This window comes from Pempheris klunzingeri, chromosome 9 (genome assembly GCF_042242105.1).
Source record: "Pempheris klunzingeri isolate RE-2024b chromosome 9, fPemKlu1.hap1, whole genome shotgun sequence".
NCBI classification, from domain to species: Eukaryota; Metazoa; Chordata; class Actinopteri; order Acropomatiformes; family Pempheridae; genus Pempheris; species Pempheris klunzingeri.
The window spans coordinates 12,501-19,609 of record NC_092020.1 but is presented as its reverse complement, the minus strand read 5'-3'; positions in this window follow the sequence as shown (position 1 = coordinate 19,609).

Genomic DNA, 7,109 nt, shown 5'->3' with positions numbered 1-7,109 from the left:
AGGGGTGGTTGAATGGTGTTGGTGGGACATTCCTAGGGCGAGTTATGAGGAAAAGTTGCATTGACTATAGTGAGTGAAAATTTGCCCAAGTGTTTTTTGTCCCTAGGTGTTTCCAGGAAGTGCCTAGGGGTGCATTTGGGGCCATTTGGAGTGGATTGGGGGGTGTTTTGTAGGGTGTTTTGGAGTTGATTGGAGGGTTGTCTGGGGGGTGTTTTGGAGTGGATTGGAGGGTTATTTGGGGGTTAGGGTTAGGGTTAGGGTTAGGGTTAGGGTTAGGGTAGGGTTAGGGTTAGGGTTAGGGTTAGGGTTAGGGTTAGGTAAGGGGGGTAATAACCACGATCGCCGAAGGGTTAGGGTTAGGGGTTAGGGTTAGGGTTAGGGTTAGGGTTAGGGTTAGGGTTAGGTAAGGGGGGTAATAACCACGATCATCAAATTTGATGGTCCTGTTTTTGGGTGATAACTCCCGAACCGTTGGAGGTAGAGAGCTGAAAGTGGGTGGTACCCCCCCATTTCCATAGGCTGTCTTTCGTTTGGTGGGTCCCCCTAGTGGCTGTGACGTCGGGAAGTGGTCGTTAGGGTTAGGGTTAGGGTTAGGGTTAGGGTTAGGGTTAGGGTTAGGGTTAGGGTTAGGTTATATGATGAAAACTGATATGGGTACCCCTACCCATGAACTTCATGAGCCGATAAGTCCGGATAGGAGGGTCCTAGAGTTTTGGAGTTGGTGCCTACCCCCCGTACCCATGGCATGCTGAATCGATGGGTGGCACCCCCTAGTGGCTGTGACGTCGGGAAGTGGGCGTAACTGCGAATTTTTTTTTTGTTTTGGCTGTATCTCCGGAAGGGAAGGTCGTAGAGAGACGGGACCAAGCCTGGCGTGTTCAGAAGGGCCGAATTATGGCAGGCGGAAGTGGTTTGCAAAGCGCTAGGAGGTGTGGTTTTAAAGTTATAGGCGTTTGAAAATTCCCCATAGAGTTGAGTGAGGTGAAATTTTTCAAAGTGTTTTTTTGAAAAAAGTTCCCCCAGAAAGTGTTTAGGAGCGCGTTTCAGGCCATTTGGAGTTGATTGGAGGGTGTCCTGGAGAGTGTTTTTTGGAAAAGTGGCCGTCCAGTAGTTGGCGCTGTGGAGCTGCAATCCTAGGGTGGGGTAGCTTGGCTTAGGGGGAGCCTAGGGGTGGTTGAATGGTGTGTGTGGGACATTCCTAGGGCGAGTTATGTTGAAAAGTTGCATTGACTATAGTGAGTGAAAATATGACAAAGTGTTTTTTGTCCCTAGGTGTTTCCAGGAAGTGCCTAGGGGTGCATTTGAGGCCATTTGGAGTGGATTGGAGGGTTATCTGGGGGGTGTTTTGGAGTTGATTGGAGGGTTGTCTGGGGGGTGTTTTGGAGTGGATTGTAGGGTGTTCCGGAGGGTGTTTTTTGCTAGGGTTAGGGCTGCACTAAAGGAGTGTGGTTAAGGTAAGGGTTTTGTAGAGGGAGAGCTTAGACCTAGGGTTAGACTCAGGCTTAGGGTTAGACTCAGGCTTAGGGTTAGGCTTAGGGTTAGGGTTAGGGTTAGGGTTAGGGTTAGGGTTAGGGTTAGGGGGGTAATAACCACGATCATCAAATTTGATGGTCCTGTTTTTGGGTGATAACTCCCGAATCGTTGGAGGTAGAGAGCTGAAAGTGGGTGGTACCCCCCCATTTCCATAGGCTGTCTTTCGTTTGGTGGGTCCCCCTAGTGGCTGTGAGGTCGGGAAGTGGGCGTAAGTAGCGAAAAAAAGTTTGTTTTTGTTGTATCTCCGGAAGGGAAGGTCGTAGAGAGACGGGACCAAGCCTGGCGTGTTCAGAAGGGCCGAATTATGGCAGGCGGAAGTGGTTTGCAAAGCGCTAGGAGGTGTGGTTTTAAAGTTATAGGCGTTTGAAAATTCCCCATAGAGTTGAGTGAGGTGAAATTTTCCTAAGTGTTTTTTTGAAAAAAGTTCCCCCAGAAAGTGTTTAGGAGCGCGTTTCAGGCCATTTGGAGTTGATTGGAGGGTGTCCTGGAGAGTGTTTTTTGGAAAAGTGGCCGTCCAGTAGTTGGCGCTGTGGAGCTGAAATCCTAGGGTGGAGTAGCTTGGGTAAGGGGGAGCCTAGGGGTGGTTGAATGGTGTTGGTGGGACATTCCTAGGGCGAGTTATGAGGAAAAGTTGCATTGACTATAGTGAGTGAAAATTTGCCCAAGTGTTTTTTGTCCCTAGGTGTTTCCAGGAAGTGCCTAGGGGTGCATTTGGGGCCATTTGGAGTGGATTGGGGGGTGTTTTGTAGGGTGTTTTGGAGTTGATTGGAGGGTTGTCTGGGGGGTGTTTTGGAGTGGATTGGAGGGTTATTTGGGGGTTAGGGTTAGGGTTAGGGTTAGGGTTAGGGTTAGGGTAGGGTTAGGGTTAGGGTTAGGGTTAGGGTTAGGGTTAGGTAAGGGGGGTAATAACCACGATCGCCGAAGGGTTAGGGTTAGGGGTTAGGGTTAGGGTTAGGGTTAGGGTTAGGGTTAGGGTTAGGTAAGGGGGGTAATAACCACGATCATCAAATTTGATGGTCCTGTTTTTGGGTGATAACTCCCGAACCGTTGGAGGTAGAGAGCTGAAAGTGGGTGGTACCCCCCCATTTCCATAGGCTGTCTTTCGTTTGGTGGGTCCCCCTAGTGGCTGTGACGTCGGGAAGTGGTCGTTAGGGTTAGGGTTAGGGTTAGGGTTAGGGTTAGGGTTAGGGTTAGGGTTAGGTTATATGATGAAAACTGATATGGGTACCCCTACCCATGAACTTCATGAGCCGATAAGTCCGGATAGGAGGGTCCTAGAGTTTTGGAGTTGGTGCCTACCCCCCGTACCCATGGCATGCTGAATCGATGGGTGGCACCCCCTAGTGGCTGTGACGTCGGGAAGTGGGCGTAACTGCGAATTTTTTTTTTGTTTTGGCTGTATCTCCGGAAGGGAAGGTCGTAGAGAGACGGGACCAAGCCTGGCGTGTTCAGAAGGGCCGAATTATGGCAGGCGGAAGTGGTTTGCAAAGCGCTAGGAGGTGTGGTTTTAAAGTTATAGGCGTTTGAAAATTCCCCATAGAGTTGAGTGAGGTGAAATTTTTCAAAGTGTTTTTTTGAAAAAAGTTCCCCCAGAAAGTGTTTAGGAGCGCGTTTCAGGCCATTTGGAGTTGATTGGAGGGTGTCCTGGAGAGTGTTTTTTGGAAAAGTGGCCGTCCAGTAGTTGGCGCTGTGGAGCTGCAATCCTAGGGTGGGGTAGCTTGGCTTAGGGGGAGCCTAGGGGTGGTTGAATGGTGTGTGTGGGACATTCCTAGGGCGAGTTATGTTGAAAAGTTGCATTGACTATAGTGAGTGAAAATATGACAAAGTGTTTTTTGTCCCTAGGTGTTTCCAGGAAGTGCCTAGGGGTGCATTTGAGGCCATTTGGAGTGGATTGGAGGGTTATCTGGGGGGTGTTTTGGAGTTGATTGGAGGGTTGTCTGGGGGGTGTTTTGGAGTGGATTGTAGGGTGTTCCGGAGGGTGTTTTTTGCTAGGGTTAGGGCTGCACTAAAGGAGTGTGGTTAAGGTAAGGGTTTTGTAGAGGGAGAGCTTAGACCTAGGGTTAGACTCAGGCTTAGGGTTAGACTCAGGCTTAGGGTTAGGCTTAGGGTTAGGGTTAGGGTTAGGGTTAGGGTTAGGGTTAGGGTTAGGGGGGTAATAACCACGATCATCAAATTTGATGGTCCTGTTTTTGGGTGATAACTCCCGAATCGTTGGAGGTAGAGAGCTGAAAGTGGGTGGTACCCCCCCATTTCCATAGGCTGTCTTTCGTTTGGTGGGTCCCCCTAGTGGCTGTGAGGTCGGGAAGTGGGCGTAAGTAGCGAAAAAAAGTTTGTTTTTGTTGTATCTCCGGAAGGGAAGGTCGTAGAGAGACGGGACCAAGCCTGGCGTGTTCAGAAGGGCCGAATTATGGCAGGCGGAAGTGGTTTGCAAAGCGCTAGGAGGTGTGGTTTTAAAGTTATAGGCGTTTGAAAATTCCCCATAGAGTTGAGTGAGGTGAAATTTTCCTAAGTGTTTTTTTGAAAAAAGTTCCCCCAGAAAGTGTTTAGGAGCGCGTTTCAGGCCATTTGGAGTTGATTGGAGGGTGTCCTGGAGAGTGTTTTTTGGAAAAGTGGCCGTCCAGTAGTTGGCGCTGTGGAGCTGAAATCCTAGGGTGGAGTAGCTTGGGTAAGGGGGAGCCTAGGGGTGGTTGAATGGTGTTGGTGGGACATTCCTAGGGCGAGTTATGAGGAAAAGTTGCATTGACTATAGTGAGTGAAAATTTGCCCAAGTGTTTTTTGTCCCTAGGTGTTTCCAGGAAGTGCCTAGGGGTGCATTTGGGGCCATTTGGAGTGGATTGGGGGGTGTTTTGTAGGGTGTTTTGGAGTTGATTGGAGGGTTGTCTGGGGGGTGTTTTGGAGTGGATTGGAGGGTTATTTGGGGGTTAGGGTTAGGGTTAGGGTTAGGGTTAGGGTTAGGGTAGGGTTAGGGTTAGGGTTAGGGTTAGGGTTAGGGTTAGGTAAGGGGGGTAATAACCACGAGGGTTAGGGTTAGGGTTAGGGTTAGGGTTAGGGTTAGGGTTAGGTTATATGATGAAAACTGATATGGGTACCCCTACCCATGAACTTCATGAGCCGATAAGTCCGGATAGGAGGGTCCTAGAGTTTTGGAGTTGGTGCCTACCCCCCGTACCCATGGCATGCTGAATCGATGGGTGGCACCCCCTAGTGGCTGTGACGTCGGGAAGTGGGCGTAACTGCGAATTTTTTTTTTGTTTTGGCTGTATCTCCGGAAGGGAAGGTCGTAGAGAGACGGGACCAAGCCTGGCGTGTTCAGAAGGGCCGAATTATGGCAGGCGGAAGTGGTTTGCAAAGCGCTAGGAGGTGTGGTTTTAAAGTTATAGGCGTTTGAAAATTCCCCATAGAGTTGAGTGAGGTGAAATTTTTCAAAGTGTTTTTTTGCAAAAAGTTCCCCCAGAAAGTGTTTAGGAGCGCGTTTCAGGCCATTTGGAGTTGATTGGAGGGTGTCCTGGAGAGTGTTTTTTGGAAAAGTGGGCGTCCAGTAGTTGGCGCTGTGGAGCTGAAATCCTAGGGTGGGGTAGCTTGGCTTAAGGGGAGCCTAGGGGTGGTTGAATGGTGTGGGTGGGAGATTCCTAGGGCGAGTTATGACGAAAAGTTGCATTGACTATAGTGGTTGAAAATTTGCCCAAGTGTTTTTTGTCCCTAGGTGTTTCCAGGAAGTGCCTAGGGGTGCATTTGAGGCCATTTGGAGTGGATTGGAGGGTTGTCTGGGGGGTGTTTTGGAGGGTGTTTTGGAGTTGATTGGAGGGTTGTCTGGGGGGTGTTTTGGAGTGGATTGGAGGGTTATTTGGGGGGTGTTTTTTGCTAGGGTTAGGGCTGCACTCAAGGAGTGTGGTTAAGGTAAGGGTTTTGTAGAGGGAGAGCTTAGACCTAGGGTTAGGGTTAGGGTTAGGGTTAGGGTTAGAGGGTTAGGGTTAGAGGGTTAGGGTTAGGGTTAGGGTTAGGGTTAGGGTTATATGATGAAAACTGATATGGGTACCCCTACCCATGAACTTCATGAGCCGATAAGTCCGGATAGGAGGGTCCTAGAGTTTTGGAGTTGGTGCCTACCCCCCGTACCCATGGCATGCTGAATCGATGGGTGGCACCCCCTAGTGGCTGTGACGTCGGGAAGTGGGCGTAACTGCGAATTTTTTTTTTGTTTTGGCTGTATCTCCGGAAGGGAAGGTCGTAGAGAGACGGGACCAAGCCTGGCGTGTTCAGAAGGGCCGAATTATGGCAGGCGGAAGTGGTTTGCAAAGCGCTAGGAGGTGTGGTTTTAAAGTTATAGGCGTTTGAAAATTCCCCATAGAGTTGAGTGAGGTGAAATTTTTCAAAGTGTTTTTTTGCAAAAAGTTCCCCCAGAAAGTGTTTAGGAGCGCGTTTCAGGCCATTTGGAGTTGATTGGAGGGTGTCCTGGAGAGTGTTTTTTGGAAAAGTGGGCGTCCAGTAGTTGGCGCTGTGGAGCTGAAATCCTAGGGTGGGGTAGCTTGGCTTAAGGGGAGCCTAGGGGTGGTTGAATGGTGTGGGTGGGAGATTCCTAGGGCGAGTTATGACGAAAAGTTGCATTGACTATAGTGGTTGAAAATTTGCCCAAGTGTTTTTTGTCCCTAGGTGTTTCCAGGAAGTGCCTAGGGGTGCATTTGAGGCCATTTGGAGTGGATTGGAGGGTTGTCTGGGGGGTGTTTTGGAGGGTGTTTTGGAGTTGATTGGAGGGTTGTCTGGGGGGTGTTTTGGAGTGGATTGGAGGGTTATTTGGGGGGTGTTTTTTGCTAGGGTTAGGGCTGCACTCAAGGAGTGTGGTTAAGGTAAGGGTTTTGTAGAGGGAGAGCTTAGACCTAGGGTTAGGGTTAGGGTTAGGGTTAGGGTTAGAGGGTTAGGGTTAGAGGGTTAGGGTTAGGGTTAGGGTTAGGGTTAGGGTTATATGATGAAAACTGATATGGGTACCCCTACCCATGAACTTCATGAGCCGATAAGTCCGGATAGGAGGGTCCTAGAGTTTTGGAGTTGGTGCCTACCCCCCGTACCCATGGCATGCTGAATCGATGGGTGGCACCCCCTAGTGGCTGTGACGTCGGGAAGTGGGCGTAACTGCGAATTTTTTTTTTGTTTTGGCTGTATCTCCGGAAGGGAAGGTCGTAGAGAGACGGGACCAAGCCTGGCGTGTTCAGAAGGGCCGAATTATGGCAGGCGGAAGTGGTTTGCAAAGCGCTAGGAGGTGTGGTTTTAAAGTTATAGGCGTTTGAAAATTCCCCATAGAGTTGAGTGAGGTGAAATTTTTCAAAGTGTTTTTTTGCAAAAAGTTCCCCCAGAAAGTGTTTAGGAGCGCGTTTCAGGCCATTTGGAGTTGATTGGAGGGTGTCCTGGAGAGTGTTTTTTGGAAAAGTGGGCGTCCAGTAGTTGGCGCTGTGGAGCTGAAATCCTAGGGTGGGGTAGCTTGGCTTAAGGGGAGCCTAGGGGTGGTTGAATGGTGTGGGTGGGAGATTCCTAGGGCGAGTTATGACGAAAAGTTGCATTGACTATAGTGGTTGAAAATTTGC